Consider the following 18,683-nt stretch of genomic DNA (forward strand, 5'->3'; position numbering starts at 1 on the left):
CCCGACAGACCATTCTAGGGGCACGGAGGGACAGACAGGCCAGGCAGCAGATCAGAGCACTCCCTCACTCAGCAGGCTTCTGCGTCTGGTCCTAGGATGCTCAGAAATGAATGAATCACCAACCTGAGCCCTGCCCTTGGAAGCCCATGGCCTGGAAAGGCACAGGGGAGACAACAGACCCCAAGAAAAAGCCTGCGTTGCCAGCCCTACCAGCAAAATCAGCTCCAGACTTTTGGGAGCAAAATCCTACATAATCCAGCTTCCACCCAGCCACAAGAGAGAGACCTTTAAGTCACCTCTGGCCTCCTGCTCCCTGTGCTTGAGCTGCTGGGGCTCCCAGTCGCAGGGCCCCCGAGGCCCTGTGTGCTCTCTGTTCCCTCTACCCCCCAATCCCAGCCTCTCCTGGAGCTCAACCCTGCTCAAAGCACTGAACACTCTTAGGTTTTAATGGTCTCTCTGGCCCTCTGGCCTTTTCCCATGTTGTTCTGTCTGCCTGGAAAATGTCCTCTCCCTTTCCCTTGCTAACTCCTACTCACTCTCCAGACTCAGCTTCCCAGCCCTCTCCTCTCTGGGCAGCTTTCCCGGGTTTCAGACCATGACGGCCCCCTGGTGCAGCCCCCTGCACTGCCCTTGGAGCACTCATGGAACCTTCCATCAGATCTTTAATCCTGTGCTTATTTGATTGGCATCTGGCCCCATCCTGGAGAGCAAGAGGGGCAGGTTTCTCTTGGTCCCCCCTGTCCTCTTGGTCCCTCAGCCTCATCCCCAGCTGAGCCCAGACCCCACACTTAATCGACACATGTTGAGTGATGAATAAATAGATATAAAAACCAGTTGTTTCTATTAATAGAAACTTAAGTTCAGGCTCATGGGACTAGTAAGATTGGAACAAGCGTGTGCTGGGACTTTGCAAAGACCGATACACAGGCTCCTAAAATGTAACCAACCCCTGGCCCTCCCCAGCCTGGCTGGCCGTGGCTGGTTCCAGGCAGCCTTGAAGTTAGCAGGCCCGGCCATGTGCTGGGAGCTACCTCAGCACTAAGAAAGTACAGAATGTTTTTTCAATGAAACATTATATTTGGATGCAAGAACCTAAGGTATCAAAGCTTCCTGTGACGCCAAGATTCATTCATCAACAGATATTTCTCCAGCACCCACTGCGTGCCAAGGTAGTGGTCCTTCCTGCTGGCCCTCTGGCCAAGGGAAGGGAAGACATTTCCTCCCACAGGACGTGCCACCTCTGAGCATAGCTGTTGTCTGAACAGAGGCACAGACTGACCCTGTCCTGGGGGGGCCCTGGAAGGCCCAGGCCAGCAGGGGACCCTGGAGACTCCAGTCCTTTTGCTGGCCAGGTGCAGTCCTAGGCCAGGTGGCCTTACGCTCTAGGGCCAGTGTTCAAGCAGCAGTGAGAGCTGGGATGGGCCAACGGGCCCCACAGAGGCAGGCTCACTGCCTTCCCCTTCCCCAGGGTGCTGCTACTTGACAGCCTGTGCCTGGGATCCAGCCCCCTCCCACCCCCCCCAACCCCCTCACCCCACAATCCCCTGTCGCCTTCTGCCGAGGGTCACATAAGGGGCAGGTACAGGTTCAGCTCAGAGCAGCCCCTCCCCGCTCCCAGATCATGGCTCAGTGAGTCCTGCTGTGTAGGTGTATATCCGGGTAGGGGACACGAAGGGGACAGAGGGGGCTCCGGAAGAACAAGTGCCTTGCCATCCCCTCACACTCCCCCAGACAGGGCCTTGTCTTCTGCTTCAGACCAGAGGCCCCAAGGGCCTTCACCAGGAAGATGACTGAAAATGAGACCAGAGCCCGCATCCCTACCTGGCAAGACTCTCGGGTCAATGGCCTGGACCCTTCAGTCGCCGTGCTGACGTGCTGAGCAACCAGTCCTCACCCAGCTATGCCCTGCCGGGGCAGCGAGGGCTCTGAAGGACACAGACTGCTCTTCCTGTCAGGACAGTGGGGCCATTTATCAGGGAGATAAGCAGTAGCCAGAGGGTAAAGTTGGCGGAAGTAACTGTCTGCAGGAGATAACCTGCGGTCACCCAGAGGACACAGGAGGGCTTCTGTCCCCAACCTCAGGCCAACCAGGCTCTGCCCCAGACCCTGCTCAGACACCTGCCCTGAAGCCTGCCGGCCTCAGACATCTGACTGTCTTGCCTCATGGAAAAAGCTGCTGTCTTCCAAGAACAAGGAGCTTGTTGCGTCGTTCAGGCATGGAGTACGCCTCCCACTGCAGGGCCCCTGTGATTCTGCCTCACCTAATTTATAGATGAGGAAACTGAGGCGGGGGATCCGCACGGTACAGTGTTAGTGAGTCCTTCCTATGTCCCAGGTACCTTCGTGCATGGCCTCTGTTCCTGTCCCCTCTTCCCTGTGGAGCAGGCATTGCCTTATCTGGCTTTTCCAGATAGAGGCAATGACCAAAGAGTGAGGTCCCCAACCCAAGGCTGAGCCGCTGGGAATGGGCTCCACTAGGATTTGAACCTGGGGCTCTCAGAGCTGCCTCCAGAGCCTGAGCTGGCTGGTTGCACAGTACTGTCTGCGTGGAGGGGCTAAACCAAGCCACTGGGCAAAGGACAGCTCTGCAATTCCTCTGCCCAGCTAAAATTTGACACCACCAAACTCAGAATTTTCCGAGGCTGCCCTGTTCACCCCAACTCCCTACCTTGGCACTCAGTAGGGCTCAGCAAATATTCCTGAAATTAAGAAGTCAAAAATGAGCTGCCACAGGGGCATGGATAATGATATATCCCCCACTTCTTGAGCTCCTGGAGTCGGTCGGGCCCACACGGGGGGCAGTTCACACTGGTCTCGCTATCTTCCTGCCTGGGACATGCCTGTCCATGCCCTGCTTGATCATAAAAGATAGGGTTACCCTTGGGAACCAAGGTGAGCCCAGGCCTTGGATTGCAGAGATGGGGAGGAGGAGGAGGCAGAGAAGGAAGGAGGAGGAGAAGCCCCCTCTCCTGGGCTGGGAGTTGGACTCATCATCATGCCCCATGTGGGCACCTCTGCAGCCCTCGCCAGCAGAGGCTCTATGGGCTAGTGTTTTCAGCGTGTTGCAGGGACCGGCCTGGTCTGGGGATGAACCCCAGCTCTCCTCTCTCAGCCCCAGGGTCCCAGGCAGTGATTTGATCCAGAACTGCAGAGGCTTTTTTGGAAAGTGTTGAAGGGAGCATGCTAGGGAGCCTTGGAATTCATCTGGCAGGTCCTGGGGTGAAGGGGTGGCTTTTGAGAAGACTGGGGCCCCGTGACCCATGACCACCTTTCAAGGTGAGGGGGTTCTGGGTACCCTTTAGCCTGGGCTATATATGGATGGTGCGGGAGAGGGTCCTGGGGGCTGAGGAAGTAGGCCGTGAACATGACAGTTGTGCAAAAAGGAGGTTACAGGGGACCATGTTGGGAAGGGGAGGATGACAGACAGGCACAGCATTACCAGCTTCATCCCCCAGCCCTTCAGGGACCCCCCATGTCCAGGGGGGCCCTACCTTCAGTCTGGCCGGGGGCATTGGAACTTCAGGTGTGGAAGGGCTTTTTCCCCTCTGACACTGATTGGGTCACTTCATGTCAACCCAAGGGAAGATAGAGGCCTCCAGTCCTCAGGAGATAAGCACCAGGCTGCCCCCGAACCAGCGGAGACCAGCCCTGGGAGGCCTTCTCCAGAAAATTTCCCATCTTTGGAAGCAGCCCCAGGGGTGGTATATGGGAAGAGGGGCAGGAGTTGGCAAACTCAGCCCTGATCTGGGCCAGCCTCTCGGGGTACAAGCCAGACGTATGACAATAATATGGATGATTTAAAAAAAAAAACAAAACGGGGTGTCTGTGTGGCTCAGTGGGTTTAGTCTCTGCCTTCAGCTCAGGTCATGATCTCAGGGTCCTGAGATCGAGCCCCCGCATCGGGATCTTTGCTCAGCAGGGAGCCTGCTTTCCCGTCTCTTTCTCTGCCTGCCTCTCTGCCTACTTGTGATCTCTTTCTCTATCAAATAAATAAATAAAATCTTAAAAAAAAATCTTGGGGAGTAGCACTGCTGAGCTCTCCACACCCCAATCTCAGCTGAGCTGAACCCCCCTGCTGCTTTCCCATTTCATTTAAATCTCATTGTAAGGTTCGCACAATTACTCATCCTTGTTTTACAGACAAGAGCCAAAGGCTAGAGGGGTTAAAATCCTGGCCCAGAGTCACAGAGTGTTAATAATCCTAAAGGCACGTGTGTACACCCTCAAAGGGTCCATGATGCTTTTCCAGGGCATGTCCTATTGCTAGTAAGCACACTCCTGACTGGGGTATCTGGGATCTCAGAATCCTTAATGGGTGGGGGAGGGGTGATCCCTGGGTAACCCAACATGTCCACCAATCAGGTTCATGCTCAGGACAGGACCTCGAGGAAGGGGATGTGGAAGCGGGTACAGAAAGCGGTCCAGGCCCAGCATCGGGGGAAGGTAGTCGCAGTTGACCCAGAGGGACCCCATTCACGTATGTTATGTGCTGTGTAAGCCCCAGGCCGGCACCGGGACACCTTCCTACACACACACTGGGGGCACCCAGATAGGACCTGAGGCCCACACCTCCCGGCACCTGGGCATGCCTGTGCACACAAGGACTGCTCACAAGGATCCCTGCCACAGTGCTCTTGCGCATTCTCTCTCCCCTCCCCTGGCCCGCTCCCCTCTTTCTCTGGGTCCAGGTCCAGGGTGTGGAGCCTGGCTGGGGCTGGAGAGCTGCCCCCTCCCCCCTAGCAGCTTCCTGTCCCCTCTCCTCCTCCCCTCCTCTGCCTCCTTCTTGCCTGCTCCCACCACCCTCTCTCCTCTGAGAGGTTCTGAGTTCCCCTCAGTGGCACCAGCCACACAGGCGACAGGTCACCCTGCCTCAGGCACACACAGTCCTGCCTCCCATCCTGGAGTCCCTCATGGCCTCCAGGCATCCATCAGTGGTCAGGCTGACCTGTGGTGTAACCAGAAGTGATGGCAGCGTCACTCAAGCTACACTTCCGGCCTGGCTGGCCTTGATGTCGCCATCCCCCTGTGTCAGCCCGGGGCCGGGGGTAGTTGTCGGAGGATGGAAGCTTTCTTGTGGGGGGGGCAGTGCCCAGGGTGGGCATGGAGGATGGAGAGGGTGTGAGAGTGGAGGGGTGAAATGGAGGTTGGGGTGAGGCAGGGGCAGGTCTGTGCCCCTGCAGATAGGACTCCCACGGGGCAGGTCATGGCCTCCATGCTTCTCCATCTCTGCCTCTAGCCCAGTGCCTGCCTGGCTGTTCCCTACGGCCTGAGGACACAGAGGGGGCAGGAAGCTAGGCAGCTTCTGGTGCAGACTTCCTGTGGTCTTGGGCCAGTCAGGACACCATGCTAGGCTCAGTGTCCCCATCCATTAAATGAAGCAAGATGATGTCCTAAGGAGAAGACACAGGTCCTGGAGATGCCCACCAGGAACCAGGGAGACAGCGACCAACCACCCCAAACACCATAGGCTTACCCAGAACCAGGCCCTTTCCCTCCCTGCCTCCAGCTCCTTTGCTTTGGTACTGTTGCTCTCTTCTGCTGCTCTGAGCCAACTCAGAACACTCACTTGGCAGGGTTTCGGGAAGAGAAGGTGAGGCTGGCCCTTAGCTTGCGGTCTCTAGGCTGGAGTTGGTGCCTGTTCACGGCGGTCGCCCAGGTCCGCAGTGCTGGCTGTTTCTGCCCTTGCTGGGCGGGGGTGGCATGGAGGGGGTGCCTTCTTGCTCCATGACTTCCCTGGGAGCTTGGTCAGCTCCCACGTGCATGTTGGAGAGTTGTCATCCTCCTGGGCTGAAACTTGGGGGTGTGGCAGGGACTGTACTGATGCCCCAGTGGCAGCCTCAGTCTGGACCAGGCCCCATTCCTGGCCTCCTGGGGTCTGCTTGACTCCTCCTGAGCTGTGATCCTGCCTGTCTGTGCCTGGCCAGGCTGAGCTGCATTAATGAGCAATGAGGATGAGGGTCTCCTGACAGTAGGGCCTGAGGGTTCTGGGGCATGTCCCCTCAAACTAGACCCAGGACCTCTGCCACTGCCTGCACTACCTCCCTCCTCAGGAGTGTGGGAGGTTGTTTGGGACCAGGCCCACCCCAGACTCTCAACAAGCTAGTCTAATACCAGCGCTTGCTTGGTCTGCTTCCTCTCTGTTCCTGTAACCCAGACAGGACCCATGCCCCTACCCACACCCCATTCCTGCCCTCAGCCTAAGGTGCAGCAGGCTGCCCCCTCGGACAGCACTCCCTCACATCCTCACTCCCATCACTTCTTGAGAACAGGGTGTGGCTCAGCCTTGCTAAGCCTCAGTTTGCTCATCTGTAAGATGGGGACAATGGTGTCCATGTCATGGGATTTTTGTGTTGCTAAAGTGAGATCGAGTGTACGTAATGCTCGGTGCAGGATCTGTGTAAAGCAGAGCTGCACTACAGGGGAGGGTCCTCGTGATCACACCAGGCCAGACATGGCTTATGGGAACCTCAGAGGTATCAGTCTGACATTCCCCATTCCCCCGATGTGGAATCTGGGACTTTGCAGGGTTACCAACAGGCCCGAGGTTACCCAGCTCTAGCCTGCGGCCACAGCTCCATGCCTATAACCCGCTCAACCCACACAGGGAGGTCCTCAGCCCAGGGTGACCAGTTTTGTCCCAGCTTTTCAGGACTGTCTCACAAGAGGGTCTGAACCCACCGGTCGCGAAGCACAGCTTCGTGGCTCAGTGTGGCCCTCCAGAGAGGACTCTGCTGGAGCCCCCTTTGCCCACCCCCAACACACCCCTCTCCCAGGTTGGGAGGGGCAGCAGGCTGCGGCTGAATTCATTCCCCTTCTCTCTGTACGGTATGGGGATCCCTGAGGTCGGGCAGAGACTGCAGCAGCCAGGACCTGGCCTGGAGCCGCGGGGCTGCCGGGCCAGCGGAGGCTGCAGCTCCATTTTGGAATTCCAGGCACATCCAGAGGCTGCCGCAGAGGCTGCGGGGCTGAAGCCAGGGCCGGGGCTGCACGGCCGGCAGATAGAGGCCAGAACAGAACTGTCCCCACCCCACAACACCTACGGCAGCACCGTCAGCGGGGTGGGTGCGGTGGGTGCTTAAAGGACCCCCACCCCGCCTGCTCTCCAGCCTCCCGGGGGCCTCCTCCCCACGGCCTACAGGATCACAGCTCAGTTCCATGGCTCAGTGCCTCAACCTCCCTTCTGTTGCTCAAAAGATGGGGGCAAAGAAGCCCTCCCTATGAGGCTGAAATGAGGTGATATGTGCCTGCAACAGAGCCTGGCACACAGGGAGGGGAATCCATGCAGGTGCCTCATCCCTGGCTCAGGCGACCTGAGAGCCCTGGAGCAGGTGTCACGGCTTAAACGTCCCAAGGCAGCCTGTGGTGATTGGGGGCTCATCACCTGATCTCTGGGTTGTCCTCCTGGTCCTGCAGCTTGTGTTTCCGTCCCACGGATCCACACAGAGTGCACAGGCCAGAAGCTCCATTCTCCTCCTATTGGGAAAACAAAGGATTTGCAGGCAGCAGGGCCTGGAGGCAAGGAAGGGACAAATGTCCTCCGGAGGTCCTGCCCAGCTCTCAGCTTCTCAAGACCTAGGCAGGTAGGGGAAGCAGTGGGCTAATGCCATGTGGAGGCTGGGGAAATGGCCAAAGAGGGGGAACATGAGGGCAGGTCCCAGTGATCACCAAATGGATCCCTGTGGGGTGGGGGGGTTGCTGTCAAAGTGGCCATCAGCCCCTCCTGGAGGACATCAGCTTCATGCCTTCCCAGAAAGTCTGGGAACTAAGCAGGGAGTGCCAAAACAGCTCTGTGAAGAACAGAGCCCACCCTCCTCACTGCAGCCCTTATCAGCACCCACAGGCCGGACATGGTTCCCCAGTGGCCTCCACAGGGGGTGGGGGTGGGGATTGGGCAACAGGGTATAAAACTCAAGGTGAAGTGTGATCAGACTCCCTAAAGGAGGGGAGCTCTGAAAGCCCCATGACTGGGGAGACAGGAGGCTTGAGTTCCAGAGAGGAGAGAGGGAGGACCGGGAAGGGCCACAGATATGGGACATAGACCCAAGCAGTGGGGAGCTGGTGGGCGTGACTGGAGCACTTCTTCCTGTGGGAGGGAACGACCCACTCAGGGGACTCTAGACACCAGTCTCTGGGACTGATGTGAGCCAAGGATGGGTGGCTTCTAGGGTCACAAGACTCAGGTCCTGCTTCTAGACATGGTGCCCCCACCCCTCACCACGAGAGTGGTACTTCTGGAAGGACAGTGTTCTTCCCCACAGCTTGCAGAGCTGCCATGCCCCACCCACCTGTAGCCCCAGAGAAGGCCTGGTCTGCTGAGTCCTGCAGAAGCTTCTAGACCCCACAGAGTACCCCAGCTGGAGGGCACTGGAAGGACCATCCTGGGAGTAAAGGGAGGGTTCTGCTTCATTGGTTCATTAGTCGAGGGCCTCTGGAGCCCATCAGAAGACACAGAACTCAGGTCCCTGAAGGAGTCTGTTTGACAAAGGTGGCCCATGGACTAGGTAAGTTTTGACAGCTGTATGTCTGCAGCCCTTCATCATACAGATGCGGGAACTGTATGGGGAACTCTCCAAAAATCACAGAGCAAGTTAGAGGCTAACTGCTTCTACTTCCCTTCAAGCAGAGATTTTCCTAGGGCAGTTTCCCAGACCAGGAACTGCGGGGTTAAAGGTAATGTGTATTTGTAGGCCTTTTTTTTTTTTTCTTAAAGATTTTATTTATTTATTTGACAGACAGAGATCACAAGACAGGCATAGAGAGAGGAGGAAGCAGGCTCCCTGCTGAGCAGAGAGCCCGACATGGGGCTGGATCCCAGGACCCTGAGATCATGACCTGAGCTGAAGGCAGAGGCTTTAACCCACTGAGCCACCCAGGCACTCTTTTTAGGCCTCTTGACTCAAGTCGTCAAATGGCCTCCAGAAAGCATCTCTGGGTCCCCTGCCCCCGGTGGGTGGGTGGGCGGGCGGTGAGGCAAATCCAAAGGGGAGGAGCTATCCCATCCCCGCCCTGGCAGCTCAGTCTTACCTGTGGCCTGAGACTGAGTCACCTGAGCTCCCCGCCCTATGGTAGAAGAGCCCACCTGTGGGGACATCCAGGCCCACAGCCTCACCCAGCCCCTAACCCGGACTGAACTTCCCTGGACCTCAGTTTCTACCCATACAGTAAAACGGGGACCCGGTGGAGGAGTTTGGAGAGCTCGCTGGAAGTCTCCAGCTCTGAGCAAGTGTCCATGCTGGCCCCAGACACCCAGGAAGCAGAATGCTCCCGGGAAAGGGAGGGTGGCTGAGCCCACTGGCCACTGGCTGAGGGCCCAAGACTACCCCAGCCTGGAGTTCGGGCTCAGAGCTGCAGGTCCCTCGTGGCAGCCTCAAGCTTTCTGTTCCCTGAAGGGACACAGCTCAGGGGTTGCCTCAGACTTGAAGTTCTGTAGAACTGTCTGTCCTCAGAGTCCAGGTCTTGGGCTTTGGGGGCTGGAGTTACAGTAGGGGCTCAGCCCTTAAGTCCTCCCAGGGTCCCGGGCCCAAGTAGGCTGGGGGAGGCCTTGGACATGAGGGATTTGGGGGCTGGGGATCAGGAAGATGGGTAACCTGGCACCCTCTAGCCCCACCCCCACCACATGCTCCTGGGAGCCCAGAAGAAGGGGTGCCAGGGCAGGCAGGCTCCAGGGAAGGCTGGGCTGGGAATTTCCTGCCAACGGGTGCCAGGCTCCAGTCCCCTGAAGGCATGATTCTTTAGTCTTAGTCAGAGGAAGTGAGGCAGGGCAAATGGGCAATGTGTGTGCAGGGCTGCTGGGCACGGCAGGCAGGGCTGGGAGGACGGCGGCAGTCAGAGCCAGGGAGCAGCCCGGGCCCTGCACCTCCCTGACTGCTATGCCACCACGGCTGCCCTCAAGAGTCAGCCGACCACCCCGCACCTGGGCAGGTCCCTGGAGACCAGGCCCCTGCGGCAAATAGCCCCTGATTCCAACTCCCTCTCACCCAGGTGCTGAGTCTCTGCTCTGTTGCTCACCTCCCGTGTGGCTTACCCTTGTCACTTCAACCCTCTGAGCCTTGGGGTTCTTATCCATGAAGTGGGAAAATTGGGGAACCCATGTGCCCCTCACCTTCCCCTGCCCCAACATCAGTTTGGCCCACCCCCAGGGTCCTGTGGAAAGAGTGGAGCAGGGTAGAGTCTCTGCCCAATTGAGCAGAAGGGGTAGTCCTGGGACCTCTCAGAAACTGGCTGCTCTGGGCTCCTAAGTGGGTCAGTCGTTGAGTGTCTGCCTTTGGCTTAGGTCATGATCCCAGGGTCCTGGGATCAAGTCCCTCATCAGGCTCTCTGCTCAGCGGGGAGCCTGCTTCTCCCTCCCACTCCCCCTGCCTCTGTTCCCTCTCTCGCTGTGTTGCTCTGTCAAATAAATAAATAAAATAAAATAAAATAAAATAAAAGAAAAAAAAGAACTAGTTGCTCCAACAGTTTTTATTGTATAATTATGCCCAACAGTGATCCCCCCGTTCTCAGTTTTGGCCAAGCTCTCTGCATCCCCACCTTTGGCTGGGTGCCAGACCAATCAGCCTCCCTGCCCTCCACCGGCTGGTAATTGATCAATACTGCAGCTGCCTACAGGCTCAGGCTGTGGGCACCTGCCCCAGGCCACTCCCCAGCACCAGCCCCTGCTTCCGAGTGTGCCTTGGGCCCCTGATGTCCGGGTTCTCAGATTTTTCTATGACCCGGCTCTGACCACAGTGGGTAGAAAAGGCAGTTTCTTTCTTTCTTTTTTTTTTTTTTTAAAGATTTTATTTATTTATTTGAGAGAGAGACAGTGAGAGAGAGCATGAGTGAGGAGAAGGTCAGAGGGAGAAGCAGACTCCCCATGGAGCTGGGAGCCCGATGCGGGACTTGATCCTGATACTCCGGGATCATGACCTGACCCGAAGGCAGTCGTCCAACCAACTGAGCCACCCAGGCGTTCCAGAAAAGGCAGTTTCTGTCTTGGCCCATGGTCTGGGACCTCTTCCCCAAGGTCCCACCCCTCTCCCACTGGAGAAGCTTAGCAAAGTCTGGCCAGATAGAAAAAAGAGGATGCCTGGGGGTTCAAGACTCCAACCTCCAGCCTCTGACAAAGGGAGGTGGGAGATTGAGGCTGTGTGTGCCAAGAGAGAGCCCTGGTTGTCTTGGCCTCTGTACAGACAGGTGCTCTTGAGGAGCTGAGGCTAGCTCAAGGACAAGCAAAGGTGGCCTTGAGCTAGCTCACACCATGGAAGGTCCCTGGGAGCAGAGGCTGGGAAGGGGCCTGGTGAAGACTGAACTGGAGAGACCTCATCGTTTTCGCCTTGGGCCAGGGTCCCCTCCCTGCCTCTGCTCTCACCAGGCTGGAGCAGGGACACGGGTGGGGGGGCGGATATCTTACCCCTCTGGCTCCCAGTCACCCAGGCCCTTCCCACAAATATGGGGACCGAGACTCCAGGAGGGAAAGAACCGGGGGCACGGCCTGGTGCCCCCATAGTGGCTGGCTCTGCCCCAGCTCTGAGCTGAAAGGGAGAGGTAAGGAAGGCCAGGAGGGTCTCCGGGACAGCCGGGACCAGGCCAGGTGGAGTGAAGGTGTCGGGCTCTGGCCAGGCTGGGTAGTCGGCCTCCCTGCCCCGGGCCTAGCTGGGTGGGGGCAGCCGGGCTCGGGCTGGCGGGCTGTTGATCCAGCCCAACAATGATGAAATGGCCCCTTTGTCCTGCGGCGCCAAAGTTACTGTGACTGGAGGAGGCGTGACGTGAAAGGGTCATTGTTCCCACTTGGGCGGCCACTCAGGGAGCTGGAGGACCGACCCAGAGCGGGCTCCATGCCAAGGCTGCAGCCCCGCCTGCGGCCTGCGACTGTCGGAGTGGCCTGGGCTCTCCGACTCCTACCCTCAGCCACCGCCCCGCAGGGCCGGACTGAGCCCAGGGGTCCTCCCGCACAGCGTCCTGTCCCCCTTCCTCTTCTGCGCTCTGCAGCTGGAATGATACTGGGAATCATGAATGGGATACATCCGCCGTGTGGGGGGCTCTTCTCTTTGCATACGTGGAAACCGTGTGAGGCAGGATGCCTGTGGGCTTGAGGGGTAAAGAAGGTGTTTTGTCCTGGGGCAAGCAACCTGTCAGTGACATTCACATCCTAAGGCTGTGGCCTCAAGGAACCCCTCCCCCAACCTTCCAGATGAGGGGAGAGAGGCCCAGAGAGGGGAACTGGGTGGCCCTGAGCCACACAGCAGGAGCTGTTGGCTGATGGACCTCCATTCCCTCTGGACCGTTGAAGCCCCCTCCTTGCCAGTCCCCTTCTGCCACCCCCTCCAGTCCCTTCTCCCCTGAGCAGCAGACGCTGAGATCCTTCCAAAACCCAAACCTGACCAGGTCCCTCCTTGGCTTCCAACCTGTCATGGCCTCCCCTATCCAGCACCAAAGGTCAAGCTTTGGTGCTGGCGTTCAAGGCCTTCACTGTGCCGTAGCTGTCAGACGGAGAGTTCTGTCTATAGTACAGAGCATCCCTCAGCCCCTGTGTGGGAGCACGGAACCAGCAGGGACTACTTTCCGTTTCCAGATCCAGCCTTCACTCCTTGGTCCCACAGGTCCTGCCCCCTCGAAGAATCCCCTTCTCCTCCACAGCTAGTCCAGGTCCCATTGCCTCCAGCCACTGGAGTCCAGGAAGCCAGGTGAAGGTGGTCAGGAGGGGTTTGGTCCAGGCCCAAATTGGAGCCCCTTCTCCTCACCTCGGGGGCCCAACTGGCTCCGGGGCCTAGAACTTATTCTCCTCCCCGACTCGCCACTGCCCCCAGCAGCTGGCATCAGGCTCAACCTGACCCAGGCTAATTAAACCCTCCCTCAGCCCAGGCGAGGCTCTGGCTCTAGCTCTAGACTTTTTTCCCTGGAGGGATGGAGCTAATTAACCGAGAGGGTTTAATTAATCAATTAGCGTGGCCTCCAGACCCCTCCACTTAGCTGTGGCAGTAGCAGATATTTATAAACAGGAGTTCCAGAGCCTTCTCTGGCTGGCTGGGACTGAAAGGGAAAGCAGGCGATCACGGTGGGCGCAGAGGCGGTAAGAGACCCAGCCAGTGGTGCAGAGGGGCCCAGGGCCACCTCCTGGGCACCACCATAGGCCTGAGCAGCTGCAAAATTGCAACACTGGGCACGCGAGTTTCCACAGTGAGGCGTGTACCCCAGGTCCACCTCCACGGGCACGGGTCACACAGACCTGACATCCAGAGCCAGGCAAATTTCCAGAAGTGCCCCCAGACAAGGGCCAGAGAGCTGATCATGTCCGGCTGGACCCAGCGCGGTAGCTAGCAAGGTCTCCAGGAGATGGGGCTGCACAGAAGTCCATGGGAGCTAGAGGAGGCCCCAGAAGCCCAGCTGAGGGAAGAGGCTGGGAAGGCTTTCTGGAGGAGGAGGCATTTGAGCTTAGCTCAGGGAAAGAGTAGGAGAGGTAGCCAACTGAAGGGGCTATAGGTGATGTGAGTATTCTTGCCGGAGGAAATAGCATATGCAAAGCCCCAGGGGCAGGAACAGCAGGAGGTTCTCCACCACAAGACATCCCCTTCTCTGGGAAGCCTGCCAGATGGCCTTACCTGTTAGAATTGGTATCCCCCAGTCTCTGCCCCTCCAGCCTACACACTCCAGGACAGCCCAGATTCAACACTCCTCCCCAAGCCTCCTGACCTACTGCCAGCTCTCCTCCTCTACCTCCCCTGCCCCGTCCTGAAGAACCCACAGATGCATCCCAATCCCTTCAGAAAGGGGGCTACAGACTCCCTCCTCTGAGATGCTGCTTTCCTGGGGTTGGCACAGGCAGGAGCCCAGGTGGGATCTGAATTGGGTGGGGTCAAGGGCTCAAAGCTAATCTTTGCCTCTCCGGCCTGGGTTAGTTGAGAGGAGGGACTCCCGATCTAGCCGACCCCAGAGGGGCACCTTCCAGGCTTCGCTGCTCTGTCTTGGCTTCTTCCTCAGTTCATCGGGGATAATCCAGCACCTCCCTCTGAGGGTTGCTGAGAGGATCTGTTGAATTTATCATGTAAAGTCGGCAGGGCACCCTGGCCCAGAGCAACGGTCACGTACGTGCTTTGCTATTATTACTCTTACTGCCGAGGAGGAGACACTCAGCAAAACTCCCAGGCAGGGCGGCCATGAGGGACCGCTGGAGCTGGTGACCCAGGCAGGGGCTCCCGCTGAGGGATGGTTCAACCCCCAGTACTTTGCCGGGTCACTGCTGGGTGACTAGCACGACCGACATTCGGCTTCTCCGAATCAGCTACAACAACACCCAAACATAAAAGGTAAACGATCCTGCTTTCCCTTCAGAAACCAAGCGGCAAAATGGAGACAGGTATTTGCCCCGGAAATGCCACTTCTGGGCACGAGGCCCAGAGAAAGAGCCTGAAATGCAGAAAACACTACACCTAGAGTCCTATCCCAGAGGTCCTGATGGGACAAGGAAGACTGGAGACAACCCGAGTGCCCAGCAACCAAGGAGGGGAGGTGGTGTCCATCCCCTCTCTTTCTCAGGTGCAGGGGAGAGAGCTGCGAGGCCTGGCTCTAGGGATCTGAGGGAAAGCGTGAGGCAGATCTCTGCCCCTGCTGTGCCGTGACTTGGAGTGCTGTCCTGAGCACCACACCCTACCCTCTGCGGAGGAGAGAGGAGAAGCAGCTCCAGCCAGCCCAGGTCTCAGGCGCCCAGGTGAGGGGCTGAGGATGGGCAGGACTTGGGAATTTGGGGGGCTGGTGAGGAGGGACTGGTGAGGATAAGCAATATGGGGTAACAAACAGTCTGAGCAAAGAAATAGAGTGAGAGGGAGGGGGTGAGCTCAAGGCCCTTTCTGACAACCCCACGAAGACATCTAGACTCCCAGATCAAAGCATCCTTGGGCAGGCTGGGACAGGGATGGGCAGGCCATAGTGGTAGGACCGGGCACCAGGGCTCACCTGGGAGCAACACTCTAAATTTCTCAGCCTCTCAGGACCAGGGGACACTGTGAGAGAGTCCTCTAGGCAGGTAGATGGAAGGAACAAGTGTCCTTAAGGGGCTGTAGCAAAGGAGTCTACTGGAGAAGAGAGGGGCCTGGCCTGGCCCATTCCTCCCCAGCCAGGCCCCTGCCCAAGGCCCCCCAGCCCTGAACTCCAGCCTTCTCCTTGTAGGCGGGATATTGGCTCCTAGGCCACTCCTGATGCCAGGCTGTCCAGCCCTTGGGATAGAAGTGAAGGTCTGGGCCATAATCCCCAAGTTCTGAGTCTGAAGGCTGGGCCCATCAGAGTCATTCTCATTTTTCACCTGTGCAAACAGGGAACCTGGGGACTGGATAAGAAGGAAGCCTGTCTGAGATCACCCAGCCAGCCATCAGCAACAGCTGGCCATGGGAGGTGGCCCCTGGAGGGTGGTCACAGGTAAAGTGGCATCATCATGACTCACATTCCCAAGGCCTCACTGGGAGGAAGGCCCTTTATCCTGCTTTCTCCTCTTGGACCCACCGTTCTTTTTTGTTGCTGTTGTTGTTTTTTAAGATTTTATTTTTAAGTAATGTCTACACTGAACATGGAACTCGAACCCACAGCCCCAAGATCAAGAGTTGCATGCTCCCTCAACTGAGCCAGCCAGGCACCCTGGGACCCACGGTTCATGTCTCTGATGTACAGAAGAGAAAAGCAAGGCTCTGAGAGGGGCCATCAGAGCTGTGCTGTCCCAGGAAAGTCTGCAGTAGAAGGGAGGACCGTGGTGACCCCTGACCCTCTCTGGGTGTTTGACGTGTGAGTAACCATTGGGGGGGTGCAGGTGAGGGGGAACTCAGACTCCAGTGGCCAGGGTTCCATGTGTCCTGGCAAAGACCCATGGTGGCGTCTTTCTGGTCATGGATGTGGAATCAGACAAGCTGGGAATTTCTATTTTTTTTTTTTTTAAGATTTTATTTATTTATTTGACAGACAGAGGTTACAAGTAGGCAGAGAAGCAGGCAGAGAGAGAGGAGGAAGCAGGCTTCCTGCCGAGCAGAGAGTCCGATGCGGGGCTTGATCCCAGGACCCTGGGATCACAACCTGAGCTGAAGGCAGAGGCTTTAACCCACTGAGCCACCCAGGCGCCCCGGGAATTTCTTTTTTAAAATATTTTATTCATTTATTTGACAGAGAAAGAAAGAGAGACAGAGCATAGAAGGGGGGGAGCAGGAGAGTAACAGGGAGCCTGTGGTGGGGCTCGATCCCAGGACCCTAAGATCATGACCTGAGCCGAAGGCAGATGCCCCACCAACCGAGCCACCCAGGTGCCCCAAGCTGGGACCTTCTGTCCACACAACGGTCCCCCCCTCGCATGAGCTGTCTCCCTCCCTGTTGGTTCTGCAGATGTGCCTCACCTTCTCCTTGTCCACGGGGGTCTACCCTGCCCCCCAAGTGACCAGCTCAGCCTCTCTCTGTCCCCTGTTCGGCACATCCCCCTTGAGGGTGTTCTCCACTTAGTAGCTAGGGGATCTTTCTAGTGACAACCAGCCACTGTCAGCCCTCGACTTAAAGCTTGTTAGGGCTCCCTGGTTCTCTGGACAGCGCCTCGTCCTCCCCCGCCCATCCAGCCCTGGAGAAGGGACTGCAGCTTCTCCTTTGCCTTCAGCAGGGGTGTAAGGACCGTGGGGCCATGGAGCGGGTTGATGGAGCTCCTACAGATGCACAGTAGCCACAAGGTAGCTGATGCCCCTGGAGGTATGTGATGGGGTAGCCCGGGGAAGGGGGTTGGCTGCCCGAGCAAAGGGTGTTATGGAAGGCACTGGAGTCCCCGGTTGCCTGTGGAGGCTCAACTGACCCAGCCAGAGACAATGGGGCTGAGGCCCCTTGAGAATTGTTAATGATGGTCTTTAATGGCCCTGCCTGGGAGGGGATGACCTCACCCCGCCTGCGCCCTAATGAGAAAAGGCTGGAGTCAGAGGCAGGCGGCTCCTCCATCACTATGGGATCTGCTTGGGCTTGTCCTGTCTGAGAAATGAGGGGGCCGTGTATGTGTGTGCGTGTGCGTGTGAGCACGTGCACACACACATATGACTCTGGTCCTTCACAGGGCCAGATAGAGAAGGCTCCCAGCCCGAGGAGGGAGGCCGGACCTGGACGAAAAGACTCAGGGCAGCAGCGTGGGGAGGCCTAGCTTCCTCCCTGACTCACTCTATGACCCTATCTGAGCCTCGCTTTCCCTATCTGCATGGGGTTGGAGGGAGCGGGGCCATTCTGAACCGTCTCCAGGCTTTCAGGTCTGCTGGGTATCAGGAATCAGATGGGACCAACCCCAGAAGACGTCTGGGAGGAGGTGAGAGGGCTGTGCTCCAGTGGGGTCCAGAACAAACAGGGGAAATAGATCAATCAGGACCCAGATTACCCCTGTGCAACCCAGGCTCCAGGGACACCTGGCTCCCACATCAGGCTTTCCAGCTTCTGTTAAGTTTGGTGTGGGCGCTGGTGTCCCAGCCACGTCCAGACTGACATGGAAGGTGGCCTGATATAGACACGGTGTCTGGAAGCAGGTCTGAGTATGTCAGGCAGCAGGGGGGTGATAGGGGAGGTCACAGGTCCCAGCACGGGTTCTATGTTTGCATCCTGGAGAGAGGCCCTGGGTTGGGCGGGGGGGGGCAGTCCCTCTCGTGAGTGCTGCCTGCCCCTCCCCCAGGCTCAGAGCAGGGCTATCCTAGGAAAATGTTCATCTCTTTTGTGGTCAACTTATCAGACACCCCACAGCAGGGACTGCTCCATAGTGTGGCAAGTTCTTTCTCGTGTCCAGCCTTAGTCACTCCTCCTGTTGCACCTGATTCATTTATCAGAGGACAAGCTGAGGGCCCCATTATCCTGCCACCCAGCCTGACATCACCAAACTGCCCTCAGGCATGTTCCCACTCCTGGGGCAGCCCAACCGACACAGGAAATGGCTACGGGATGAATGTGCCCATGAGTGAGTGGCTCAGATCTTCCTCCCATGAGAAGGCTGGGAAGCGGCTAAGACTTGGAGGGAGAGGGCCACTCCTGGGGCCTGGGCTGAGATGGAGACAGAAACAGGAATCCAAACGGAGGCAAAGAGGGGATCAGGAGGAGAGATGGGACTGAGAACACATGGACTAAGCAGATCCACCTCAGAGAGCGAATGTTCTAGAGCTCAGGGGACATTGGCATTAAGGGCTTCAGCCAAAGGTGACCTGGGCCCAGCGGGGAAAGGACAGCAGAAACAGGGTAGAATAACAGGAGCTCAGAGAGGACTATGACGTGGGAACCTGGGAGCCACGGAACAGGCATCTTCCCACTCCTGGTCCATCCAGAGTAAGCATGGCCCAGCCCAGAGTCACAGAGTGAGGACCCCCAGTCCCAGCTGCCCAGCCATGACCAGGTCCCCTGTCCCCACTGGAGAGAAGCTGAAGGAAACCCACAGCCAGGTGTGGTGCTGAGGTTTGAACTTCCTCAGATGAGGACACGGAGGGTCACTGAGGCCGCCTGTGGTCCAGGAGGTCAAGCCTCCTCATCCTCTATTCGAGGAGCCGCCTTGGGAGGCAAGGCTGCTCCCACCCCCCAGCCTGTGCTTGGGCACGCTGGTACTGCCAGGCACTCACTCGGCCTGTCAAGAGCCCAGCCCCCAGCCCGGCACCCGCGGGCTTCCCCAGCCCTGGCCAAGGGCAGCAAGAGGGAACAAAGGCCCAGTCTCTGCCTGCTCGGGCCCCCACCCCCTT

The sequence above is a fragment of the Lontra canadensis genome, unplaced genomic scaffold (genome assembly GCF_010015895.1).
Source record: "Lontra canadensis isolate GAN:19392208 unplaced genomic scaffold, GSC_riverotter_1.0 scaffold35, whole genome shotgun sequence".
NCBI classification, from domain to species: Eukaryota; Metazoa; Chordata; class Mammalia; order Carnivora; family Mustelidae; genus Lontra; species Lontra canadensis.